Source organism: Alligator mississippiensis, chromosome 2 (genome assembly GCF_030867095.1).
Source record: "Alligator mississippiensis isolate rAllMis1 chromosome 2, rAllMis1, whole genome shotgun sequence".
Lineage (NCBI taxonomy): Eukaryota > Metazoa > Chordata > Crocodylia > Alligatoridae > Alligator > Alligator mississippiensis.
This window is the reverse complement of record NC_081825.1, coordinates 120,819,883-120,832,576: the sequence shown is the minus strand read 5'-3', so window position 1 is coordinate 120,832,576 and position 12,694 is coordinate 120,819,883. Positions and strand designations below refer to the sequence as shown.

Here is a 12,694-nt window from a genome sequence, read left to right as displayed (position 1 = left end):
AGTAAAAGAGTGAATTCACCACTCCCTTTGGTAGTTTGTTTCAATCCTTACTCTTAACAATTTCTAATTTGAATTGGAAAGCCATGTTATGTTTTTTCTAACTAAAGGGACCATTAGAGTCTTGTATATTCTCCCAATGATAACATCTCAGTCTTTATATATACAAGTTTAACAGTGAGAGACTCAAAGGGCTTAATGTTAGGCATTTTTGTGACCCTTAAATCATAGGGTCAATTTTTTACTACTCAGTTCCTCATGTATCCAAAGATCACCTTAACCTTTTTAGCCACAACATTGCTCTGTGAGATTATGTTGAATTGCTTGTCTACTGCAACACTGAAATTTCTTTCCTGAATTCAATCCACTTTCTGTAGTTATGATAAGCACTCTTTTATCCCCCTAAATATATGGCCTTGCATTTAGCTATATGAGCATTTTTTACCATTTTGTTTGAAGGAATGGGGAATTTCTGGAGCCCCAAGTTTTCTACCAGTAGGTGAAGAAGTAGCTGGACCTCATGGGAGAACATGTATCCAGGGCGCAAGGCTTCCACATTCTGTCCTAAAGAGGAAGGATCTTGAAGAGGTTCTTATCTCTAGCTCTTGCTACTTTCAAGATTACCTGAATCCAGGAGTTCACCCTTCCTGTGCCTGCTCCCTGTCTGGCCCTCCTGGATGACCCTGACAAACCGGGGACTCCAGCAGCATCTCCAAAGTGTGACCATAGCGGCTGCAGTGTTACTTGACATGGCCTGAACTCCTTGCGCTTTGGTTGCTGCTTTGATGATCGGGCAGGTTTGGGCTCTGGCTTTGTGACTGGCAATGGGATCCTGCTTGCAGAACTACTTCCTGGGTGCCCCAATCTGCCTGTCCCCCAAATTGGCATCTGGAGCTCATGCCCTGCTTTCCCCATGTAGTGCCACTGCCACAGCAACAGATACTGAAGTGCAGGGAACTCCAGCTGTGTCAGGTAACACTCCCACTGCCACTGTGGCTTTCTGGTGGTCTGCATGGTATCCCACCCCCACCCTGCTCTACCCAGAGCAGAAGCAGCTCTCTGCAGCAGGTGCTGAGTTGGAGTGAGTGTTAGGGAGTTGCATTAACTCCTTCACAGCCACCTACCCTCACTGCCCTAATGAAGGTCTGGGACCTCTTCCCTATGCTGGCAGCAGGAAACAAAGGAAAGGGAGTTGCAACCATGCCACTGCATCCCCTTGGAACCACCCCACCATGCACCCACACACACACCCACATGTACACACACCTTCAGCCATGAAAATGATTGAAAGACTGGAGAGCATACTGTAGACTAAAAGTTGCCAAAAAATCTACTTAGCTTACTAAACAGAAGGCTACGTGCAACTTGTGCACAACTTACATGTGCAACAAAATCTTGATGATAGGTTCATCAGCCCATCAGACAAAGTATATGGGATGGCAAGGTCCAATTGTCACAAACTCCTGCAAGACCGTTTTAGACTGGACATAAGGAAAAACTTCTTTACTGTCGGAGTCCCCAAGGCCTGGAATAGACTCCCTCCAGAGGTGGTGCAAGCGCCTACTCTGGACACTTTCAAGAAACATTTGGATGTTTATCTTGCTGGGATCCTTTGACCCTGACTTCCTGCCCTTGGAGTAGGGGGCTGGTCCCTTCCAGGCCTAGTGTCTATGAAATCTATGAACTCTATGAAATTTAATTATTCTGCCTTTTTTGAAGGGGATGAAATAGCAGAAAGGGACATATAGCTGCTGTGTCAATGAAGTTCACTAGGAGTGAAAAATTATGCAGCAGGCCATGGATAGAGAAGGTAATAGAAAGAAAAGTAAAGCAATAGAGTATAACAGGGATGGGTACCCTACAGTGTAGCTGTATATTTATTATTCAATGTGAAGTCACAAGTTCTTCAAACCAAAAGTAGCACTCAGAGTAAGTAGTGTGGCCTTTTGTCATATAAAGCATGAAACTAGAATATAGCTCCCCCTAAAAAAAACATGCAGTAAAACACCAAACACCATACAACATTAATAAAAGCAGAGCTGCAAGTTTATCTTGTACAATGTCTTTTAGCATAAGGCCAAGCCTTAATGTAACACACAGAGCTCACTTTTGGGAAATTTGCTGTGTCGTCGACATACCAGATCAATATTTTGGAAGTCATTACTTCATCCCTTCTTCAGTTACTAGTTTTGGATTTCAGCCAGAAAAAAAGGGAGCCATTAGCAAGATGATAGCAGGTACAGATTTTGGAAACTCGAGCAAGCTTTTCCTTCCACTGAGGTCAGTCTGCTCTCTGGCTTCAAGCAACAAAAATGATCCTTTGATTCATAAATAATCGACCTGTACCTTTATTCCACTCTGGCAGCATATGTATAATTTTTCAGTACAACCACAGCTTGATTGATTTGTACTAAAACATGGTGTTTCTGAACTATGTCTGCAATACATATAGGTGCAATGCTTTTCATGATATATACTAGCCTCTCTCATGGATAAGGGAAGAAGGGATGGTTCAAACTACAAAAGGATGATATCTGAAAGTAAAGTATATAACTTTCCTATGATCCCAAAACTTAGGTATCAGAAAAACTGTGGACAAGGATGTGCACACAGCATTCTACATCTCTCTGCTGCTCTACCGTTACCTTATGTTTAAAGACCTAGCAGGAAAGTAATATTTTAAATGTAAATGTATTACAGGTGAAAGCCATCTTTACAAATGGGTGAATTATGAAGTTCTCCTTCTCTAGCCTGCCCTTTTCTTTTTCTAGTCTGAATTTCCCAAATTCCTAATACAAATGTTTTAGGAAGAGATCAAAGATAAGGGAACTTGCCAACTTTAGAGTATAAATGATCCTGGACTGCCTCCTGTATATTATTATCTCCCAAGGGAATTTTAAAGGGAATGGTTTAGGTTTGTCAGGGTCTGGAGTCAATTTAACATGCTGGTCCTTAGCTCTAGCTGGTGTTGCTACCAATCTAATCAAGCTCCTCCTATCTACAGGTTCACCAGACTCCTGTGTTCAGTCCCTACCTCTGGGGCCAGTGTGAACTAACTATACCTCTGGAGTCTGAGCAAAATCCACGCCTGCCCCATGCCTGGAGCCTGATATCCTATCAGAGTGCAGATCATCAATCTCTCTAGCACTCTTTCCTAAGACTGGGAGCTGCACTCCAATTCCCTACTGCCAACCCCCAAAACTTCCCCCTAGCTTAAACACACCCTCTCCCTGAGCTGCAGCTATGTTCACAACATGCTCTTCAGAGGCACAAGAAAGCAAAGCTTTGCATGAGTTTCTAAAACACCATTACTCTGTACCAAGTTGTACAGCTTTAGGCTCAATATACATTTTTTGTCTACATTTTTACACCCATTTCCCTTCCTCAGTTTCCTTACCACTTTGGAGCTGTGGTCATGCCATCTGAGCACATAGAGAATTATTTTCTTATAGCGTGTCTCCTGCATCAAGGAGTCTTTCCACTAGCTTAACTCACCTTCTCTGACTGTGGTTGGTCCAACAATTAATTGAGGCCCTTCCTGCTACAAAAGGTTCCTACCCAACGTTTCCAGGGCATCCCATTTCCAGTCTTGTTTTTGTGGATATTTTTATGCCTATTTGTCAGCTCTGCCTTTTTGTCCTCTCCAAATTCCATTTTTGCAGGCAAGTAAAGAAAAATGAATAAATGCTGTTTCCCAGCATGCGATGACCCCCTCAGCATACTAGTGGTCTGATGAAAACCCAGCTGTTAAAATAACAGAGGCTCCATTGTCCCTAGTTTTGTGTACATGAACAACAAAAGTTTTTGTTAACAGAAGTAGATACACAGACATGTTCTACGACACAACAGTTTTCAGTCACAACCTCATAACAATTACAACCATTTATAAGCTGTAGATAGACATTTTCCCAAATTCTTCCCAGGTATAAACTGGTCTAGCTATATTGATTTCATACCAGCTGAGAATATAGCTTTCTAGTGGAAGACTGATGTAGCCACTGGCTTTTTTAGGCTCTCTAGAGACTTAACAAGTTCAATTTGGTCAGTAACAAAGCTCTTTAGGCAAATTAGCAATTTTGAAACAATCAGTAACTGTAGTTGGGGCTTTCCAGCTGCTGTATCTGGCATTACCACATACACCCACTTATTGTTAAATCGAGGCAATCTTGTGATTTTATTATGGTACCACCTCACAGTTGCTTCCCTTTCATGCTCCCTTAACAATTTAAAAATATGTCTTCTGGTACTTGCTAGTCACTTAGTTCTGTATGCATCCTGAGCCAAAACCTCTTCTGGTGTTAATTCTATGAACTTCGATACAGTAATTCCAGCAAGGGATTTGAGTTAGTCCAGCAAGTCCCTCTAAGCAATGAATCATAGTCTGCAGAGTGATTGACAAGAGGCACCACTGCTTTCAGAGGTGCTGATTTATAGCCCAGCTGGGCAAGGGACAGAAATTACACATAAACTAGTATAAGTGATCATAAACTGGTTCAAATCTGTAACCCAACAGAAATTCAATGCACTTAAACTGCTTTCAAAATGGCCAAACCTGGATTAAGATAAACCCGGATGGATGTAGTATCAGACTTGACTGATTTAAATCAGTTTATTGAACTTCTTTCCCAGATCCTCTCCAGATTCAAGTTAACTCACACTCCCCCAGTGTTCCAGAATGCTTTGCACCTCCCCTACAGCTCTTTCCCCTCCCCCCCCCCCTTGCAGGGCAGGTGGGCTAGTTTGGGCCCAAGCTGTCTGTTCCAACTGAGTAGGGAGGTGTGCTCTAGCACTCCACCCTGCAACTTCTGGCCTGGGACACTGCAGACATGTGACTGCATTTCTGGAATCAAAAGTGAATGTCTGTTCACCTGCTTATCGATTCAATCTACACAGCTTAGACTAACCTGCAAACATTGAATTGATTCAGCCTCAGGCTTGTTGACTGTCTGTACTTAGCACTGGAGACTGGTAGATTGTTGGCTGCTGACAAGAGATAGAAGATGGACCAAATGTGGGCATTTAGCATTATAAATACTATTTTAAATAGTGACAGGATTAGAGATAAAGAGGAGGAGGAGACCAGGAGGGGTAAAAACAAGACAAAGAATTGGAAAGGTTATTAATTCAGTCATGTGATAGTATATGATGGGTTTTTTTGTATCCTCCCTAATGCAGCTATGTGGTCACGTAATTAGCACAACCTTGTTTCCAAAATATCTGTAGCTAACACTATAAAAGTATGACCTGTAATATAATAGCAATTACAAAGTGTACCCTCAAATAGGGCAGGCAGGTTTAGGGCTCAAGGACAGTGAAGATATTGCAAGTCTAACATAGCTTCTCATGCTAGTGTCCACAGAAGGTCCACAGTTGGTTCAGTGCAGAGGATCAGCTCATGCTACACCATATTATTTGTAGTTCAGTAGCATGCCTGTGTGCCTGGTAGCGTTGTACGCCCATAGGAAAATTCAGTCTATGCTTTGAAAAGCGGAGTGTGCTCAGGCATGAATTCTGGAAGCATTCTGTAGTACTTAGGGTAACAAAGGTATAATTCCCTGAGTAGTCACTACTCCCATGAATACCCCTTGCAGAACTACTCAATGTGCAGCTCACCACTTGCCATTTCAAGGCAGACAGCGTACAATAGCCAGGGGACCTAGTTAAGATTAAAATAGGACCCATTTCCAGAGGTTGACTGGCAATGAAAATAACCAAAAGCAGCAAGCCCACGGCTTGCTCCATTGTCAGACATTTGGTTTAGTCTGTTTCACCTATGCAAAATGAAAATAAGGTGTCATGTTAAAGCACATTAAAGCAGGCAAGTAGAGATTTCTGATTTGGTAGCATTTGACACTGGTAAAAATAGCTATGCAAAATGAAGGCAATAGAGAACCATGCCTGTTTTCCCTGGAGGAGACAGACATTGTTTTATATTTCTACATCAGTAGTGTAACTAGGGTGGAGCGACCAGGGTAGCTGCTGTGCATGGTGACTTTGGTGGCCTCAGCATAGAACCCACTGTCCATGTGAGCGCTTCTCCATTATGGAATTCAGAGCATTCAGCAATATCTGCTTGGAATAGTTCAGCACAAAAGCAGGAGCAGTGCCAAAAACCAGAACTGAGGGGCACTGGGATATGTAGACATGCAGTAAGCATAGTCAGTCTTCTCTCATGATTTTGAGTTCAGTCAGACTATTCACATAAAGGACAGTCTGTGAGTAAGCATTAAAAATCAGGCCCTTCTAAACTCTGTAATTGTCTAAATGCAGGTCAGGTTCATTTTCCACTGCAATATTTTTAGTTCTCCCATTTCTTATGAAACAGAGAACACTAATATATTTTAATAGTTTGTTCCAGTCAGTATTTCTGTTTCCTGCACACAGAATGACATACTGTGCTGTGCATTGTTAATTCTACTGAACAGAGAGATAATTTGTTAATACACTTAAATAGTTTTGCTAGCCTGTGCATTTGCTGGTGGGGGGGTGGTTATATAATAATGGAGGAGATGGAATTTTATAATATTTTTAGCATAAGAAAAAGGAGATTGCAGGGAACATAGGCTAAGTACAGATGTTCAAAAAGCCCCTGAAAGAAACAGTCTATCTTACTGTGCTTTAAAGTGGGAGTAAGTTCGCGTGGGAGCCAACTGAGCAGATGTTTGCTGTGTGGTGGGAGGGGCTTGCCATCTGGCCATACTGGCCACTGCGGGTGCTCCAGCACGCCTCACAGGAGGCTGCCAGTGTGGTCCCTCTCCCCAGCCTCACCCTGCCCTGCCAGCTGGTGACTGTCAGCAGCAGTTTGGGGGCAGGTGGGAGAGAATGAAGCCACCCCACCACAAGCATCCTCCCACATCTCGATGGCTGAGGTCTCAGTGGGGTGAACTGGATCCACACAAGGGGGTTTCCAGCCTTTTGACAGCTACAGTCAGCAGCTGCAATGCAGCCCAGTGGGGGCTGCTGCAGGCAAAGCCGGGAAGTCAAATCTCTTGCTGGTCTGTGTTCATACAGCAGCCCTGGCCAAGCAGAGGCATGCTGCATCCTGAAGTCCTTCCCTGCAGTCCACCCCCACACCACCAGACTGTGGCACACCATGGGGTCAAGGCAGCTGCAGGGACAGAAACCCCACTCCCCACCCACCCTGGCTGCACATGAGGCTGACTCAGGTCGGTGACAGCCAAGGGGGCAGGGCTGGCCCAGCACTCTGGCAAAGCAAGAGAGCTCTGCCCAAGGCTAGAGCAGCCCTGCACTATGCCACCTGAGATGGCAGCAATCATGCTTTTAAGTTAACCCTCAATGGGATCTGGCAGACAATTGATAAAGCACTCTAAAAAAAAGCATTTTAAGTTAGTATACATCCATCCAGGGTTAACTTAGAGCAGGACTCACCATTTTTTAAAGCCACAAGTATCTGTTCTGTTACGGCTGTAAAGTGCTTTCTGTTCACTTAAAGTGCATTAAATGTAAAGTCTGTACCTAGCCAATGACCCTAAACTAGGTACAGAGTTTCAAAAAGCCCAAGGCAGATTCGCACTAACTTTTACAGCTTTTTCTGAGCACCCTAGACTAGTTGGGGAGCAAACAGTACTCATGTTTGCCCTTGCAGGGTGGGCACAGAGGTGGTCAGCAATGGCAGAGGCCAGCAGGCTGGGGGCGCTCACAGGAGGCTGCCAAAGAATTCTGAGCCCAGACAAGCAAACAAGCAGCTGGACAGCCCTGATTGGTCAGCAGGTCCCAGACCTGCCCCGCCCCCTGCCAGCTGTTGGCTGTCAGAGGGGGCTGGGGAGAGGAATGGAGCTCCCACCACATGGGTGCCCCAGCTATCCTGGCTCCAGTCTGGGGGAGCCAAGGCTGGGGCTGTGTGGCTGTCTGAAGCACTGGAAATCAGGGGGTGGGGATGCGGGGGAGTGGAGCCCCCTGCCATGCAGGATCCATGCCCCCAGCTTCCAGGCTCAGGGCTGGGGTACCCTCCTGTAGCCCACCTATGCCTCGCCTATGGCTCTAACCTAAACTGATTAAATCTAATACTACATCCATCCAGGTCTTATACCAGGTTCTGCCGTTTTGAAACCAGTCTACGTGTTCTGAACTTCTGTTCTGTTACAGGTTTAGACTGGTTTCCGATCACTTTTACCAGTTTATGTACAATGTCTGTACCTAACCTATGTGTCTATGACATTAATTGTGGTTACTGGAACACTTTTTACCAAAAAATCAAATGTTTGATTGGCTTACATTGAGATTTAGGATACTTACATCTATATTTACACTGCTTGGTCTTCTTTGACTCCATCCATATAACAGACCTTAATTATTCCAGCAATCAGAAGTATTGCTGTGGTTAAAGCTCTATCAGTATTATTATAAATAGGGGCCTGGCCATTTATGCCACCTAATATGGTGACTTTCAGCAAGTATCATATGATCTTAAATGACCCTTTTCCTTATTCTGAAGCTTCTACAAAAAAAAAAGAAAGAAGAGATCTCGCAGTCTGCTATGCTTTCTTATGGCAGAGTTTTGCTTATATGCAAGTCAGTCAGCTTCCTTAAGTAGTTCTGGAGCATGGGCAATTGAACTTTGTGGGCACTTTTACACATGCTCTGGGGCCAGGGAGGGGTGGTGCTTTAATAAGAGTAGGTCTGAGAGCCACTCTAATTAAAGCACCACAGCATTGTGTCTATCAGTGTCCTCATGCTTTAAAATGGCAGTGGGGGCACTTAAACTAAACTTGTCAAACAACCTTTAGTTCAAGTGCCCCCACCACCATCTGCTGGATTACCACACTCCAGCAAACTCAATTAATCGAGTCTACTCCAATGCACTGTAATTACAGCACATCGGACCAGCCTCCATGCTCATGTACAGGCACTGTATGGCTGCGATTTTCAAAACAGCCTAACAAAACTGGGCACCAACCCTTCCTGGCATTGAAAGGCAATAAGAGTTTGATGCCTAAGTGCGCCTCCAAAAAATTTGGCCAAAGATTTTTGTGACTCCTTTTTAATCCAAGTGGTGTTCCACAAATTCAGGATCCTGTGGGTTGTTCCACAGTTAGGAGGTAGAACTCAGATGTTTATTTGATGAAATCCTGTTTCCTCAGATGAAGCAGGAATCAAACAACAAGGAACAGTGTCTTTGCCTGTAATTTCAAGCCCCTTTTCTAGTCACCCTTTAAGATCTCACTCCTTTAGCCTCTTTCTTCTCTCTTTTATGCAGGGTGACTGTCAGGCTCAACCCATAGCCATCTATACGGCGAGCCATACCCATAAGCATACCCATAACCATCTTTATATCTACTTTCAGATTATTTTAAAATCAGGCAATCTTGTATTCAAAATAAGAGATTTGTTTTAACCTTTGACCCCTAGGTGCCTAGCACCAAAGGCAGAATAAGCAGTATGTTTGAAGAACCAACAATTACCCCCATATTAAGTACTTGATTCACAAAAACAGTGAAACAACTCTGATCATATTATTCAGTCTAGATATCTGATCCTTTTATAAAGGATGTTGACAAATTAGGAAGGGTTCAGGATAATTCAAGATTTGGAAAACTTTCATACATTCAGAGTCTTTTAAAAGTATTAATTTATTTAGCATATTTAAGACAAGAACAATTAAGAATAACTCACTCTTAAGTATCAGCAGGTAAGAATTATCTGGGCTCAGCTGTATGTCCTCTCCCCTCCCATTCCTTCCTTCCCCAACCCAATACTGCTGCTGTTCCTGGCTAATCTAGGGGTTGGGGTAGGAGGAACTCCAGAGCTGCTCCTGGCCTGCTTCAGCCAAGCTACCCAGAAAGCCCAAATCAGCCTGGGACAGCAGCAGTGGTGGTAATGGGTGGGTTTACCCTCTCTTCTTGGTACCCCCAGGGTTCCCTACCAACCTGAGAGCTGGCACAGGAATAGGGAACCTGTCACCTCCTTGCTGCTGTCCCCTGCTGAGCTGGGCTCCCTACAAAGCCTAGCTGGAGAGTGGTAGGAACAGCTCTGGATTCCCCCCTACCCCTGGAGCTGCTGCAGACAGTAGCAGCAGTGAGCGAGAGAGGCAGAGAATGGGATGGGAGGTGCCCTTAAGCATAGAGGAGAAGGGCGGTGGTGCCAAGAACAGGGAAAATTCTTAACTGATTTAGGGATTGAAATAGTTCCCGGCTGCTGCTCCTGCAGTGTGGCCTGCCTGTCACGGTTGTGCTGAGGATTTGGGAGTGGAGGTGCAGCCACGTCTACAACACTGGCTGCTGTTCTCATATCCCCTTTTTGCAAAATCTGCCCCCGGATGTGGCCAGTTCCTCATCACTTGCAATCTTGAAATTAAGATTGAATGTCATTCTAAAAAATGTGCTCAAGCTCTACTGGAAAACATGGGCTTGAAACAAGAATCAAATAGTGAGATTTTATGGCTTGCACTGTTCTGGGCATCAGAGTAGATGACTGGATAATTCCCCTTTAGACCTGGAAGTATGCTAAGAAAGAGTAAATAGGCTGGCAAAGAAGTAGACAACTTTCACTCACTTAAAAAGAATGGTAGAAGACAGTTATTTCAGCTGGTCCTTGATGCATCTGTGAAAAAATTGGGTTGTGAGAAAAAATGAAAAACACCTACCATTGTGCAAGATAAATCTAAGCCTTCCAGGCCCATAGAAACAGGCACATTCTGATGAAAATGGGGATACTTACAATTATCCTTTAACCAAGAAGTGGTTTTCAGTGATTCATCACCACAAGTTGAATTATTCAGACACAAGAAGTGGTCCATTTTTACTGCACAGTGCACAAGGGCAGAAAAAGGTTACATAGACAATTTAGCAAAACTGTCCAAATAATCCAGAGCCATTCTTTATGTTCTATAATTAAACTCTTTCAAGAAGAGCGATGCCCAAACCAGCATATTATATAAAGAAGAAAGTACTGAGGCAAATTAAAATGAATCTGCATAGTCTTGAGTTTACTTCCAGAAGATAGTTTACCCAGCACTGTGCAAGTTCAATACATTATTGTTTTTGCCTAACTTCAGTCTTGTATGGAAAAAAAACCCCTTTATCTCATGAAAATTGTATATACTTTCCAGTGTACAGCTGTTTAGACTAACGCAAGAATAATGAACTGGCAAGGTTTCAAATTTTCAGAATTCAGGATAAATATTTATGCTGAAGTTTCATTGTTAAATGATGGTAATTTTGTAATGTGAAGAAATAATATGGCAGTCTGAAGTAGTAATCAGCACACCGAGTATCACTGAAAAGAGAGACGTAGGCGGCAGAACTTTCATGCCTGGCAATGCAGATCACACCAAAGGCAAGGAAAGAAGTGCTCGAATATTCCAGCAGAGCAACTGGTGTCTAGACAGGTTCAGTACAGTCTGCGGCAGTGACAATTTCACATCAAAAGTGCAAACACTGAAAAGCAAGTGGGTCTTTAAAATTAGAACAGAAGTTTCCCTAGCACTAAAGGAAGGAGATTTTCAACTCTCTTAAAAAACAATAGCCTAAAAGGAGAGGGCCACACATGAAAGGGGGTAGGGACAGGACAAGGGATTGAAAACATCTCAAATAAACCAGAAGGGAGTAAGCTGTACTGGTTTCACATGAATACAACTCAAGGCATCAACGCCTTTGATGAAATCTCTTGTGTTTTATATGGGCATGAGTCTTATCTCTGCATGCCCCAGACCCATATGAAGGCTCCTTAGTGTTAACTGTGTAACAGTTTAAAACGGCTCTCTGTTTTCTCATAGGCTGTAAAAGGTGTTTTTGTTTAAATGGTTTTTGATGGGAAAATTATAGGGGGGTTTTGCACCAAAACAATGTTAGCAGAAACAAAAATGTTAGTAGGAACTGACTGCCTTTCTGTAAAAATTTTGGTCTTTCATTAGAAAACCAGAAACCTGAAATCTGAAGTTGGGGGGAGGGGTGTCAATAATAGGTCATTGTCTAAAAATCTGGATGATGATAATTTATTTTCATATTCCTAGAAATTGTCAGAGAGAACAAAAAGCAGAACTTTTCTGACTGGCCTTGTTATGGATAACAGAGGTCCTGACCCAATGGATCCAATGTCCCAGGGTTAGACCAGTGCAAAGCTACTGTGGTTATTCTATGCTCAGGCTACCATACTGCTGTTGATTGTCCAGCTGTCTCTTTCCACTGCAATTAGCTGCTGTCCTCCCATTAGCTTCAGCAGGGATCTCTTACTGAGGACAGCTGAGAGGTGTTTGGGGAGAGCAGAGAGATAGTAGATGTTGTTTGCAGCTGGCAGAGGCTGGGAAAGAAGCCACTGAACCAACAGGAGAGACTGTGCTTCATCTGAATGAACAAGGCCAGTTTTGGATTTGGAGGTAAAGGACAGGAGGAGAGAAACTCCCTTCTCCGACACGAATGGAAGATTATGTTATATACATTTAAAATACTTCATCAACAAAGGAAATACAGCAACATTATGCTTTATTGGTAAATCAGGGGGGTTGCTGTCATATTTGCTGTAAGTGACAGGAAGCATGCTTCATCATAGATAAGAAATGAAGTGCTGTCAGAAGAGTTAGGTATGATGAGACACAGCATTGCCCTGAAGATGGATTCTATTTATGTATGCTGCAAGGGGATGAGCCTCTCTGTTGAAAGTCTGATCACTCCTCAAGTTGCAAGCTTTGGGCAGTTCACCAAGAGGTGCTCAGACCTTCAAGGCCTGGATAGCAGGGCAG

At 43.5% G+C, this 12,694-nt stretch overlaps 1 protein-coding gene across 4 annotated transcripts in view; it reads left to right on the top strand.

The window, feature by feature from the left end:
- Positions 1-12,694, top strand: part of SYNPO2 (synaptopodin 2) — a 137,450-nt gene that overhangs the window by 83,833 nt on the left and 40,923 nt on the right. The gene's annotated exons all lie outside the window — the stretch shown is intronic.